At 40.3% G+C, this 13,649-nt stretch overlaps 1 protein-coding gene across 1 annotated transcript in view; it reads left to right on the forward strand.

Annotated features, from left to right (window-relative positions):
* RAPGEF5 (Rap guanine nucleotide exchange factor 5) overlaps positions 1-13,649 on the forward strand; it is a 171,009-nt gene that overhangs the window by 7,632 nt on the left and 149,728 nt on the right. The gene's annotated exons all lie outside the window — the stretch shown is intronic.

Below are 13,649 nucleotides of genomic sequence, written 5' to 3' on the forward strand. Positions count from 1 at the left end.
GAATATTCACCACTATAGAGTTATTGCACCAGTAGGCCTAATAAATAGACAGAAATTGCTATTGCTTGTGCAGTTGTATCTGATCTACTCTGACCATCCCAGATTTCTGATTTTTGCCTCAGGCTGGGGTAGGAGTAACAGCCGCTGTGTGAAAAGTTGGGATTCAGTGCGTAGGCTTTCGGTGTGGCTCTGCCAAACTGCTCAGAGACCCTTGACAGGTCACTCTGTGTTTCTGTACGAAATCTGTGTCTGGTTACCAAGTAAACAGATGCTGTGCATGGGTTTCCACAGCAGTCTCTCTAGGATGCGAGCTGCCTTTTGTTACGGGTTCATAACACTGTTCAGCACGAGAGCCTTAGTGTTGGTTGGGGCTCCATATGGTGCTGTAGGAAAGAAATTAAAAATTGGACACCTTTTAACCCTGGGTAGTATGAGAGTGCCCTGTTGTTCTGTGATCCCTCTGTGCTGGGTCTCCCTTTTCCAAGTGAGGCTGCCTTGAACATCTTTTCGGGTCTATATGCATGGATCGTTTGCAGTGGAATATTTTACGCTGGCCTTTGGGATCTGTTGTATATACTGTATCCACATGAAACCTTTTGATTTAAACATTTTTCATCATATCTGTGTTTTTGGCAAAAGTTTAAGGATAAAAATGAAGGCAGTGGGGCTCTAAAGTTAAAAGCTGTGGAAGCAGGATCTGAGTATTTTCTTTTTAACTTCCAGGTGTGAAAGGCAGTAGCTATTCATAATTGTCATGATGTCTTTTATTTCAGTTAATTTATGGTTTGACTTGGGTTAGTCTGACCTTGTAAAATGATCTACCTGTGGCTGTTGGATTAAGCTAGTGTCAGTTATTAATATTTAAGTCCTATAGTGTACTTTGTATTCTGATTAATTCCTTTTTATTCCGATTAGTTGCTTTTACACAAGATATTTTTGGAGAGGACTTAGAAATTAAAAGTCACTATACTTTTTTATAGTGCAAAAAGAAAATATTCTGCTGATTGCCAGACAAAAACTTCAGTCTGTATAAATACCAGTAGAACTGTATTCATAGCACCAATAACAATCTTTGCCTTCTGTTTTAGAGCTGAGTTAACCTGTTGACTTAAAATGCTGGATGCTTTCTAGTTTGCCTTTTTTGTTGTGGCTCTGCTAAACTACTCAAAGACCCTCGACCCTCTGTGAAATCTTGGACTTTCTACTTCACCTTCAAATTACTTTTCAGAAGAAGTTTGTGTGTCCCTGGACTGTATTACCTAAGCAAGTTGGTGCTAGGAAGGTGACTTGACACCAGGAGCTTGGGGAGGAAGGGAGAGGGGGTCCTGTTTTGGGAGCGCTCTGTGGCTTGCTTGGGTCAAAGGGGGCTGCGTGTCTCTCCTTCCTTCTGAACCTCTGACCAAAGTCCTCACGTGACTGAGATGCACACGTGCCACCTGACTTGGAGAAGTAAGGGAAGGAATGGTTCAGTGCTCTTGTTACTTAATTATGGGGTGAATGTCATGAAGGTGTGTGCTTCGGTGGTAGCTTCTTCTGCTGCTGGTCCGTCACAGCATCTCTGTGGCATAATCTCTGGGACTGAGGAGCAAGCAAGACCAAGTTGCTTGTTTACATTGATACTGCTGGCCAAAGAAACATATGTGGAACGTGCCCTTCATGATGCAAAAGATGGTCTGCGGTCTGCAGGTCGGCGCGGAGGAGCAGTGGCCCAGAGGAAGTACTGCATGTTGGATGCAAAACAGAAAATTGAGACCCAGATCACTCATGAGCATAACAAATTCAGAAGGTCCTTTTTTGGGGGGGCAGTGGTGGTGACATTTGTTTTTTGTTTGGTTTTTAAGACGATAAGCATTTAATTGTGGTTTTCTGGCCAAGTTCTGGCTTAGATAGCGAGACTCAATGATCCTAAAACTCTTTGCAATTTCAGATGGATATGGTAATCATTCACTGTCATAGACTGCTACTGCATGCTGTTAAGCAGCTGCTCCATTTCATCCCATAGGTGAATGCACTTTAGTGATGCATAAATTGATTTTTTTAAATATGGAAAGGAGAGAAAACGCTGAACATGCATGATTAGCTCTGAAAGTCGCACAGTGTTTGTTTGCTGAATGGCTGAGGGAACGAGCTAAGCGAATCCATTAGATCTGCTCTGGATCCAGCTCATTGACAGTCCAGCGCTTTGCTGTGATATGTCATTTCTGCACTGCCTGAAGCCACGTGGCAGCTCAAGCCAGTCTGGGGTGTGTGCGATGCAAGTCTGTTGCTGAATCTCTGCTGCAGGGCGAATGGAGATTTGTAGTGGCTCTTCAGGAAGGCCAGACTCATGGGAGATGCAAGTCCTAAATGAACAAAAGCAGAATCCAGTAGTTAGCTGCCAAAGAAGAAAGGTAAGGACAGAGTGTATCCCATGCTTGAGTATGTTTTGGCTTAAGAATGATATACTGCGTAACATCTGTCCAGGCTAGCGCTGCACTGTGTAACTATGCTCACCGCAGGAATTCTTTAAAGTAGTGCTTCAACAGGGCTTCCTCGTTCCTATATGGAAAAATGTCCTTAAGAAACAAAATATAAATAATCCTACTAGTTTTAATTATTATAAACAGTTTTGAAAACTTAAACTGGAATTTGACTTCTGTTCACAAAGAATGGCATAGTCATGTCCAAAAATGGAGCTTTGGCACTTCCAGCCTCCGTGCCGGCTCACAGCTGTCCTGCGTTGGCTTGGCGGGAAGAGCGCTTACAAATGATTAAAAGGCCTGAGTGCAGAGTGCATCAAAGAGAACAGACAAAGCTAAAAAAAAGTCGTTTAAAAAAAGGAATAATTGATGGGCTGATACTTAAGGTAAAATTATGGAAGCTTGTTTGAGCTTCCCGAGAGATCATCATCATTTTGAGCAAGTGATCTGTTCTGTTTATACCTCAGTATCCACATGTATGAAGGAGATGGCTAGAACTTGTCTGCCTGTTAGAGCAGAATCATTCATAAATATTGTCTTTGTAATTGTCTTTGACATCAGTTGCAGAACAAAATACATAAAATGCAAAAATAATAATGGTAGTTAAATTAACATCTCTTTATTTTTTATTATTGTGTTGAAGGATAGAAGAGGAACATTCGGCAGACATTTAATTTCTTGTTTTATCTCATTAAGCAGACAGTCCCAAAACAAATGAGTTTCAGATTGGTTTTACCAAAGCTATTTATCTAATTATAGCTTTCACTGCACTTGAATGAATATCTGCAAATCAATAGGTCCCTTAGGTTGCCAGGGCATGCATTAAAGCTGGTGGCTCTCCAAGCTGAATAGCAGCAGTGCTGTTTCTTGTTTTTTCCATTGAGATGTCTCTTCTCCGTTCTTACAGTGTATGCATACACTGTGAATTTGTTTGAAGGTCTTGCTTAAAAGGTCCTGCTTTTGCGTTGTTTATTTGCAATTTAGTGTGGCAATAAATATTTACATTATACTGGTAAAGGTTTTATTAAAAAATTGTAGATATTTTGAAGGAAGCTAGTGTAGATATAGAACATGTTGTAGTGGGTCAAGATGATGGTTCTTCCAGTCCTGTGTCCTTAAACTTCAAGGTTGATTTAATAGCTAATGGTTTTAATCACAAATATAAAGTTTCTTGTGCTCTCGAGAGAGCCTTAGAGCAAATGTAGTATAATCTGCATTGTACATTCTCTTTTCCGGGATTTGAGTACGTGGAGATGCCTTATAGTCTGATGCTTGGGGATTGCTACCATTAACCATTGTAGTTACAGCTGTTGATATGATTCATATACGGATTCGGCCTTTTAATGAATCTGGCTAGTGTTTTGTCTTCAAGCTCATCTTGGGAGGAAAATTATGTTTTATTTTCTTCTGTTGTTAATTAGAGCATTTCTTTTTGATCAGTTTTGAATTTCCCGCCTTTAATTTCAGGGCCTAGTCTGCTGTCACCGAAAAAGCTTCCTAAGTTATTAGGCAGGGACTTCTAACTGCTCTCTTCTGTATGGTTATTTTTTATGCTTTTTTTTTTTTACAGCTACTTTTTAAAGCAAGCAATCTCAGTCTCTGTAGGTGACTCTGTAATCATCTTTGTTACCCTGTTCTGAACTCTGTCGGGTTCTGCAGTATCCCTTTGAACTTGTGATGGCTTGTGCTGAATGTAATATTCCAGGTGAGACTGCACCACTGATTTATATAAATCATGCAATTTCCTCCCTGTCTCCATCATGTATGCTTTTCATCCTAACGATTTGCTATCTTCTTAGAATTCCTGGTGGCACAGATTAGTCCTTCACTAAAATGTCCTCATGGCCATGCAGATTGCTTTCTTTAGGTTGATACAGTTAATTTAAAATCGTATAAGGTGTCAGTATTTTTATTCCTTCCAGTGGGCATTACTTTGCATTTGGTGTTAATGAACATTATTTAATCTGAGTGGTCCATTCACCTAGCTGGGCTAGGTCCCTGTGAGGTTGCTTATAGACTTTTGATTGTGACTAACCAAAATATAGGCAAAACTTGCTTATCTTGATATTCGCATCACAAATATGTTTTATTAAACAACATTGAGCCCAGGATGTAACACTGAGGCATCTATTTTCCTTGTCAGGAAGAAAACAGGCTGTTTAATCCTGTTCTTGTCCCTCATCACTTTGCTAGTGTTAGATCAATTACAATGTTTTATCTCTCAACCAAAGACTCCTCTAGCCTCTTTAGAGGAAGTCTGTGTGTTACGGTGAATCTGTACCATCTCTGCTGAAGTTGGAGTAAACCTGTAGCATATTGCTGTGTAGATGGTCTCTGAGCATAGGAGAAAAACAGCTAATACCATGTCAATCTTGACCTTGTTATATCATACTGTGTCAATAGCTTTATTGTTCTCCTAAGAAATACGAGAATATTCATGGATGGCAAAACTGCTATTAAATGGGTGCACAGCTATTTGGAAGGCTCGACACATTAGTAACCAATGACTTGGTCAAATAATCACAGAGCAGGGCTCTGCTAATATCAGTGTTTCCTTTCAACATGCAGTCAAGGAATAGAGATTATGCTTATTAAGGTTTAGCTATCTAACAAATCAAAAAAGGAGGAGAGGGAGGGGGAAGAGTGTTTTGTTCCTTTTTCTTTTTATTCTGCTCAGGCCACTTTAAGGCAAAACTGCTACTTGGAACAAAACTCTAGCAGACAAATCATTTACCAAACGCTTTCTAAAAACAGATATATTGAAGTGTTTGTGTTGCGCTACAGACAACTGTTCTCTAATCTTGCAAAGCTCTTCATTAAAATCAGACACAAAATGTCCCTGTAGTGGAGTGCTGTGTTTAAGCACAAAGTGTAGTTAATAGAGGAATACTGCTATTAAATACAGGTTGTGTTCCTATTAAAATAATGCAAACGTTGAGATTTATTCATGCCTGTTGTTTCACAAAACAGCACTTTATGAATCTGTCTATTGTGGCTGTAGAAAAGGACCTACTTCAGTTGATTATTAATATCAGAACACATTACAGGAAAAATTATGGCAGGACGATAGTAGTGGATAAGGAAGCATTACATTTTCCCATTCTGTAAATAAAAATACTTGCAAAGAAGTTGTCCAGAGACAATAATAGTTTTTATTTATATGCCTGAGTTGAAAACTGCTCACATGTCACTGAAGAGCTAAAGGTAGATTTTCTGAAACTTCCAAAATAGGAAGATTTCTTTTTAATTAAGGTTTTTGAAAAGAATTATACTTACTTTGAGTTAAGCAAGAAAACAGACAACATGTTTATCCATTGCTTTAGCAGTTCAGAGTGTTATCTGACTTTCAGAAACAAAGCTCAGCACTGGGGGTCTATGAGTCATCTTCTGTTCAGCCGCGCCGACTCCAATTCCCATATGTGTATGCTTGTTTCTTTACACTGTGACATTTTCCCTCACGGGTTAGTCGTTGTTATCTCTTGGCACAAACGGAGAAGTTAAAAACGTCAACAAGCATGAGCTATGATAAAAGCATGCAAACAAACCTCCCATGTAATCTTCCAAACCCCAGAGCGCTCCCATTCCTGTTTCTTTGCTGTTCATAAACCCATCTGATCTTTTCATGAGATCCCAGGGGACGGAGCAGGGACATGATTCCAGGGTGAAGGGTCGCTTATCAGAAGTGCTGTCCCAGAGGCCCTCTGCAATAAACTTGTGCTGGTGTGTCCAGTGCCTAAAATTGCAGATACTGTGATGTTGCGTAGCGAAAAAGAAGCAAAGAGATTAAAGATGAAAAAAACTTTTGTTAGACCTTTTGCAAGGTTTGCTTTTGAAAGATGCTGGTAAACTGAGTGTGTTCCCTGGACTCAGCTTTGCTTTTGTGGGGTGCTGCATGGGCTGTGCTACATTTCTTAGGTTTGGGCTAGCAAAATGTACAGGATTCAGTAAGGCAAGTACAAACTCAAGGAACATAGCACAGCTCTTGAACTTGTCTCTCATGTGATAGTAAGGTGAAAAGGAAAGTGTCCTCGCTAGGTACACACAGGATGATGATGGTCATATCTCCACTCTAAAGTTAACCAGACATTTCCCAATTTCATCCATCTTTTTTTTTTCCTTTCCTGTTCTCTTTATTCCTTGCCTCCACATAAGAAATCTCTGTGTGTATATCTACATACCAAGAAGGAGTTGAAACACTTTTTTTTTGCTGCAGTCATATTTGGCACATGAGAGGCGACTGAATAGATACGTTACCCTGTTGTACTGTGGGCTGAGGTGAAATCAGGGAAGCCTGTGTCATTCGTGATGGTGGTGCCACTGAAATAGCCATTGGTTTGAAGTCATCTCTAAAGAGCTGGTGTGGGAAAGGATGGAGCAGTCAGCAAGTTGATGCAGGGTGAGAATAAACTAATTCTTGAAGACGATGTATCTCAAATTGAAGGTCTCTTACAGCAAATCTGGCAATTTGCCATCACTCTGCCCTAGCACAGGAGCTTAACCAGTGGCTCAGGTGTGTGATGGGGAATGGGTTGTCAAGCTGGTGGGCTTTGGGGATTGTCAGGGCGAAGGCGCGGGGAGAGCGTGAACAGACCCAGCCTGCTTTGGCAGGGCATCCAGGATGGCCCAGACCTGTTTGGTGAATTGATTAGGCCAGAGTTGGCGTCACAGCAGACTGTTAGGATGTCACTGACATCTTGCTTTTTGTGAAAATGTATATAGAAACATAGGCAGAATGTCTCTACTAGTCTCTGACAGATCAGTTACTGCTATGGGGAATACTGTAGTGTATGAATTATCTTTTGGTTCACTTTGCTTCCCTGATTTCAGTCTGAATTCTCTAACAAATTAGCATCTTGCGTGGGTATAGTGCTTGAACAACTTTTGAAGTCAGCAGTTCCCCTTCTCCCCCCACCACTTGCATAGATGAGAAAACATGTGCTGACTTATAATGACATTTATTACTGACTTTTTAAATCTGGGTGGGCTGATAACCAGGATACAGCAGGCAACTAGAAAGAGGATAACAGCATGTTAAAGTGATCAATGTTGCAAGCATTGGCTTTAATGCAGAATGTTACAGAGGAGAAAAGTTAATTCTCTCTGCCTCTAGACCTGAAAAAAATGTGGTCAGTTTTTACCTCTGATCCTTTTATTTCCAAGGGACGAAGCACCCTCTCAAGCATTTTGGGGTGGAGACTCAGTCTAGCGAAGCAGAAAGTGGTGGCTCAGTTATGACTTGCTGCTTTACATGCATGTGTAAAGGAGGATCCTGAAGGAGACTTGGGCAATGGTGTGGGATCAAGAGAGGAAGAAACAGCACCAAGCAGTACAGGGACTACATGAGCAGCTGCTTAGCCTAATGGTCAGAGGCTCCCTAAATGTTCTTCTTTTCCTAGCATTGGCTGCGAGGCCTGACTGTCCTCTGATGGTGGAAATGTGACCCTGTAGAAAGGCAGTGATGCGCAAATCTCTTCCTGCAGTGGTACTACAACAAGAGCAGACCGTTCTGCTGGCTCTTGGAGGTTTCGTCGTTCAGTCCGTGTTCTAGCTGTAATTTGTCTGTGAATAACGTGTAGGCTATTCAACTTGGGTTTCATATGTCATTGTTCACATAACTAGTAAGTGTGTTCATGTTCATATTATATCCTTCTGCTTCTCTCTTACATGTCCCAACGAGTACAACTATTTCTAAGGAAATTATATCGTTGTACCCCCAAGTGCTACCACTGATTTCTTTTGTGAGGGACAGGATATTTTTTTGAATTGTTATTTCAGATTTTGAAAGTGCAGGCTGTGGTTACTGCCTCATGTATACTTTGAGACAGCCTTAAAAAGGTGATGCACAACTATCAAGGCAAGGGACTTGCTGTTTTAAAAAGAAAGCTTAGAATCAGTTGAGTGGGAAGGCTGCATCACAGAGCTTTCAATGGACTCTTCCAACTATGACTGAACCCTTACATGCTACTCATTGTCTGGACTATCTGCATGTTTAGCTGATATCTGGCATGTCTGCCATGAGTTTTGGGGTTGTGGGAGCCCAGACTCCCAAACAGTTCCTCCATAGGAAGTAATCTTCCTTACTCCACCTGTTGTGCAGAGAGCTTGTTGAAATCATAGAGAATTCAATCTCTGTGTCAAAATATGTCTGACACAGGAGTCTGTGTTCAACTTAATAACATTCACCTCAGATCCCTGCATTGCTGTAATTTGCTGGAGTATTTTTTTCTTCTGTGCACATGGGTCATATGCTAATTTAGACTCTGGCACTTTTTTTTTTAATTTTTTTTTGCATGTGTCTTTGAATAGGGGAATGAGATTTGACTAGGATGTAGACATCATATGGTGGCACTTCTGTTGGGATGTAGAGCTACATAGTAGTTCTAGTTGCAAATTCAGTTAAAGGTTAATGAATTCAGATAATTTAATAAGATGTAAAAATAGAGAAATCTTCTAATCCTTTGACTCTCAAGCTGTTTTTTTCTGTTTAAGGAATGGAATCTTTCCTGTAAAGGAAAAAAAAATTGTTCCTTTATACTTGTGTGATGTTTAAAGGACACTTAAAGCATGTAAGAAATGAACCTAAGAGAGAAACTCTATGCTGTAAATACCAGGTCTTGTTTTGCTGGAGGGTTTTTTATCTGCACGCTGGAAAATTACCAGGGTTAATGACCTCATGTGGGACAAGAACAACATGGGACCAGTTGAGGGAAGATATATTTATTTATTTATTCACTTCTTTATAGTTAGGCTTCCTAAAATACCCTTTTTAAAATATACTTTCTCCTCAAGAGGTTCAGTGCAATTCTGTTTAATACTTCCTTTTTCTGTGAATTTGAGTGGGATATCACCACAGAGGGTGTTAATCTCACAAGAATAGCCTGTCAGATTTTGAGCCCTTTCGCTAAAATTTAGTTTGATCAGGCAGCTGTATTCTAAAGGCTGGTGAGAGGGGCAAGGATCAGGTGATCCTGACCTGGCCCATACTGTCTAGAAAGTGATGCATGTGGAGAGCTCTTATAAGGACCAGTTCTGTTCATTTCCAGTGTCTGTCATTGCAGCAAGGTCCTATCCTTCAATACTGTTGTCTGAAAGGGGAGAACTTCATGGTGTTAACCCACTGTTATCAGCTGCAAAATCACAAGAGATTAAAAATCTCCCCTTCCACGTGGAGAGATTAGACTTGCCCATCAGTACAGAGAAAGACTTTTCCTTTAAGACTTAATTATGCATCACAATAAGTAAATGTAGAGTAATGCAACACAGATATGACGTGACTTATTCATGTGCCTCAGTGCTATGAAATGTGTGCAAACAATTGTTACATGAATAAAGAATGGAAATAATGATAAATGCAAGGAGAAAGGCAGGTTATTAAAATAAAGGGTAAAGAATAGCAGAGGAGAAATCTGTCTCTTTAGGGCAGAAATCTTGCCTAAGTTCAGAGACTGTGTTCCTCCGTCTTTAAACCTATGTTCATAAAGAAGGTTCCTACCTAAAGATGCCCAAACTCTTAAGTATGATGGGGCTGCTGGGCACATCTTTTACTTTCTTAGTATCTTAATCTTTGTAAGATATATTATATGGATATGATTGTACCATACAAAGTAAAACTTACACCTTTTGGGTACTTGGCACTTGGGCTGTTTTCCACGTGCAAAAAAATCAGAAGACTTGTCTGTGATATTTTCTGATTCTATAGCTCCTCAGTCTAGTGAAAGCTAAATTTACCTAAGTTGCCTGCAGTGGTTATTCGTATACGCTGAACTCTTATTCACATTCTCATCCTATTCTATATTCTACAGCTAATGGTTATTGTATGCTATTTCCTATATTACTCTGTATATCGTACCTAGGTCTACTAAAACAACCCAGATTAAATGATAGGTGTGCAGTGGTTCCTGGGACACTGGCAGAGAATTTTGGACTACCCTGTTTCTCAAGTCCCTCCTCGTCTCAGTGGAAACACATCCCCCTGTGGAACTGGAGTGCACTTGAGTTTTCATTTGTTCCTGTTTCAACACCCAGAGCAAAAGTTTTCAAGTACAAAAAAGATGTTATGAAGGTTATGTGATCATATTCTGCAGAGTGTTTGAAGGTGCCGATAGCCAAACTCCAGACAGAGTTTAAGCTCTGCCGAGAGCAGATGAGGAGTTCTTAGATCTACTTTGCCTTGAAATTATTTGTGTGATCCAAGGGAGCAATTTTTGTTTTTTTTTTTCCCTTGCATTCTAGGTGCTTCTTAACTCTTTGAACACTGAGAGCTCAACTCCTTCACCAAGCTGAAATAGTTAAACTTTGATAGTTTTTCTACAAAAAAGTAAATTACAGCTGTTCTTCTGGAAGTGGTTAAAAACTCCCACTATTCAGTCCACAGTAGGCTGGCACCAACTTGTGCCAAGAGCTACTGTCAGTGAAATAATGCTGTTCCTGAGAGGTCACGCTGGAGCGCTGCCAGTACAAACAGCAGATCTGCAGCTTCTCAAACTGTGCAGGTTATAAGGCAAGCTTCTTAAATAGACCTTGTTCCTGCAGCACAAAGGCTGCTCCCACTCTTTGAAAATCTAGGTAAAAAAAGCAAAAGTTTTATTGATGATTAATTGTGTTTTAAATGTCCAGCATATATGTATTTGACCTTGAATTGGGGCCACCCTGGGGATTTGGCAAATAGCTAGAGTGCTTGTAGCCCTTAGTGTAGCCAGTAGGTGCAGACCATAGGTCTCCAAGTGCTTGGCAGAGGGGACCAGTCATTGTCATTTCCATTGCAGAGAGAAGCAGACTGAGCTACAGGAAGGCAAATGACTTGCTACCCATCGCATGAGAGGTTCAGCAATAAAACCCAGATACATTGAACAGTCTGGTGCATTGCCCAATAGGCCAAACAGTCTCTGCAAAATCATGCAATCTCTTTTTTTTTTTTCTTAGAAATAAAGTATTTCTACATTGTGTTCAGATATCTCAGTTTGCAAATGCAGAACACACATCTTGTACCTGAAAGGAAGAAATGGGCTCTACTTTAGAAAAATAAGGCTTGGGAAATTACCAGGTGACCTGTGTTTTGTACAGGCAGTGGTAAAAGTGGAACTCTCTGAAATAGGTAAGAACAGGGACATTAAAAAGATACTTTTGCACACTTGCAGCTCATGGACTATTTATGTGCAGCTTATGCAAAGAAAGAAGTTCCTGTAAGTACAGGCATTTTTCAAATAATAACTAAACTGAGGTAATCTTCTTCAAGGTATTTTCATAAATCATAAAGAAAGCACTAAATTTTGAATTTGTCTTTTCATACTTCAAACAATAAATACACTATAGTTATTGAAATGTATAACACTGGGTTTTTATTTTTGAATTGCTTCTGCGTAAATTATTATTTTAATGAATATATACAGTTCATATTGACATTTTATCTATTTATTCTGCCAGGATTGTTCAAAGTTGTTTTGCTGAATATTTGCTAGTATTAGAAGTTTTGTTCCTACAGCTGCAGACAGGTGTTCACATGAAGCGCTGCAGCAATTTTAGATATTTCTGCCCTTCAGCTGCTTGTTATGGCTCTTTTGTGAGAGGTTACTGTCCTTGCAGTAGGCTTATCAGGGCAGTTCACATGAGTGCTCCCACATCAGTACTGAGAAAGATCAGCTAATGAACCCTGCTGATTTTGCCTGACACCAAATTGGCTGCATTTGAGTTTATATCTACCTAATGGGTGGTTGTTAGTGACAGGTGAGCTGAATCACATGTTTAATTGACTGTCTGTTTTAAACTTTTTATTAATTATTTAATCCCTGACAAATGTTGGTTGGTGAAGACTCAGTTTTGGTGTTGGTGTTTCTTGTGGTGATGTGGATGGCAGAGGTATGTTCCTCAGCATCTCAGCAGTTGAGACATTGCATTACTGAGGCCTTGGTACTAGCCTGTGCGTGCAAGAGGTGGAAACCCGGTAGTGGAGGATTGTGAAGAGAGTCAGCTCAGTGTTATCCATGAAACTGTGTGTTTCCACCTAGGTCTTGTGGTTCACTTTGTGATCTAGGGTGAGTGCTGCTCTGCAGCTCCCTTCCCCAGCTCTTGGAAGGGGTGCCACCTTCCCTGCCCTTCCCACCCTTCTTCAAGCATGGGTAGGAATTTTAATGGACTTTCTTGTTTGGCAGGTAGAGCAGATGGTGGAGGAGGCTACAAACAGCAGATGTAATGACAGTATGAAATATGGTGTTCCTCTCTGTGACTGTGAAGCCCCCCCATGCAGAGGGGCATGAAGATGACTGTTAGCAAGCCTTCCCCCCCGCCTTGCTCCCCCCCCCCCCAACAAATTTAAATCATGAACCTGAAATTTTGTTTGTGGGAACCTCTGCACTACATAGACACGCAGTTGCTGACCTGCGTAGAAATAATCTGGACTACTGCCAGTGTGATGGTTTAGCATGATAATTCAGAATCTAGCCTTGTCATTGTCTTTTTGGCTTCATTCCTGTAACTCTCTGCCTCATGTTTTCTAAGGCTTTTGCATTAGAGAATTGCTTCTCCCATGGATCACTCATGTCGGTTTCTTTAATATCATGCAATAGATATTAAAAGCATTTTCAGTAATGAAAAAAGTATTTTCAAAACTGGTGGAGCTCTGCAGGATCAAGGCTTTGTGACTGAACTTCTGAGGTGGTGGTAGTGTTAGAGGGCCAGGTAGAGCTGTATTTAACTTGGTTTTCAAGACAGATGTGTTTATTGTAATACCCCTGGTTAACATGTGGCGATCTGGGTATTTGTTGTTACTGTCATTCTGAATTTTAATTGAACAGCTTGGACAAGAAGGAACATAGCAGGGGCCAAGTGTGGTTGTTGAAGGAGTTGATCAATGTGAAAGCTTTTTGCTTTTTGGTTTGATAAAGTCAGCATCCCAAGCAGGTATTTCATTAGTGAAAACTTAGATATGATTTGTGTATCAAGAGATGATGATAAATGAGATTTAGTATAGCTGTTTTGAGGGAGGCAGAGCAACTTTGGGAGGTAAGGAACTTGCGTGTAGTGTCTGGATATGTATACATACTTCAGGGTGTGCAACTTTCCCTGAATTTTTATAAGTGCATTAGCTGGACTGACAAATCCTGCATGTTGGTAAGCCTTTGTCCTTCTCCCTTACCTGTTTACCATAAATTTGAGAGTAGAATACATTCAATATTATTATTATTATAAGACTTG

Source organism: Dromaius novaehollandiae, chromosome 2 (assembly GCF_036370855.1).
Source record: "Dromaius novaehollandiae isolate bDroNov1 chromosome 2, bDroNov1.hap1, whole genome shotgun sequence".
Classification (NCBI taxonomy): domain Eukaryota; kingdom Metazoa; phylum Chordata; class Aves; order Casuariiformes; family Dromaiidae; genus Dromaius; species Dromaius novaehollandiae.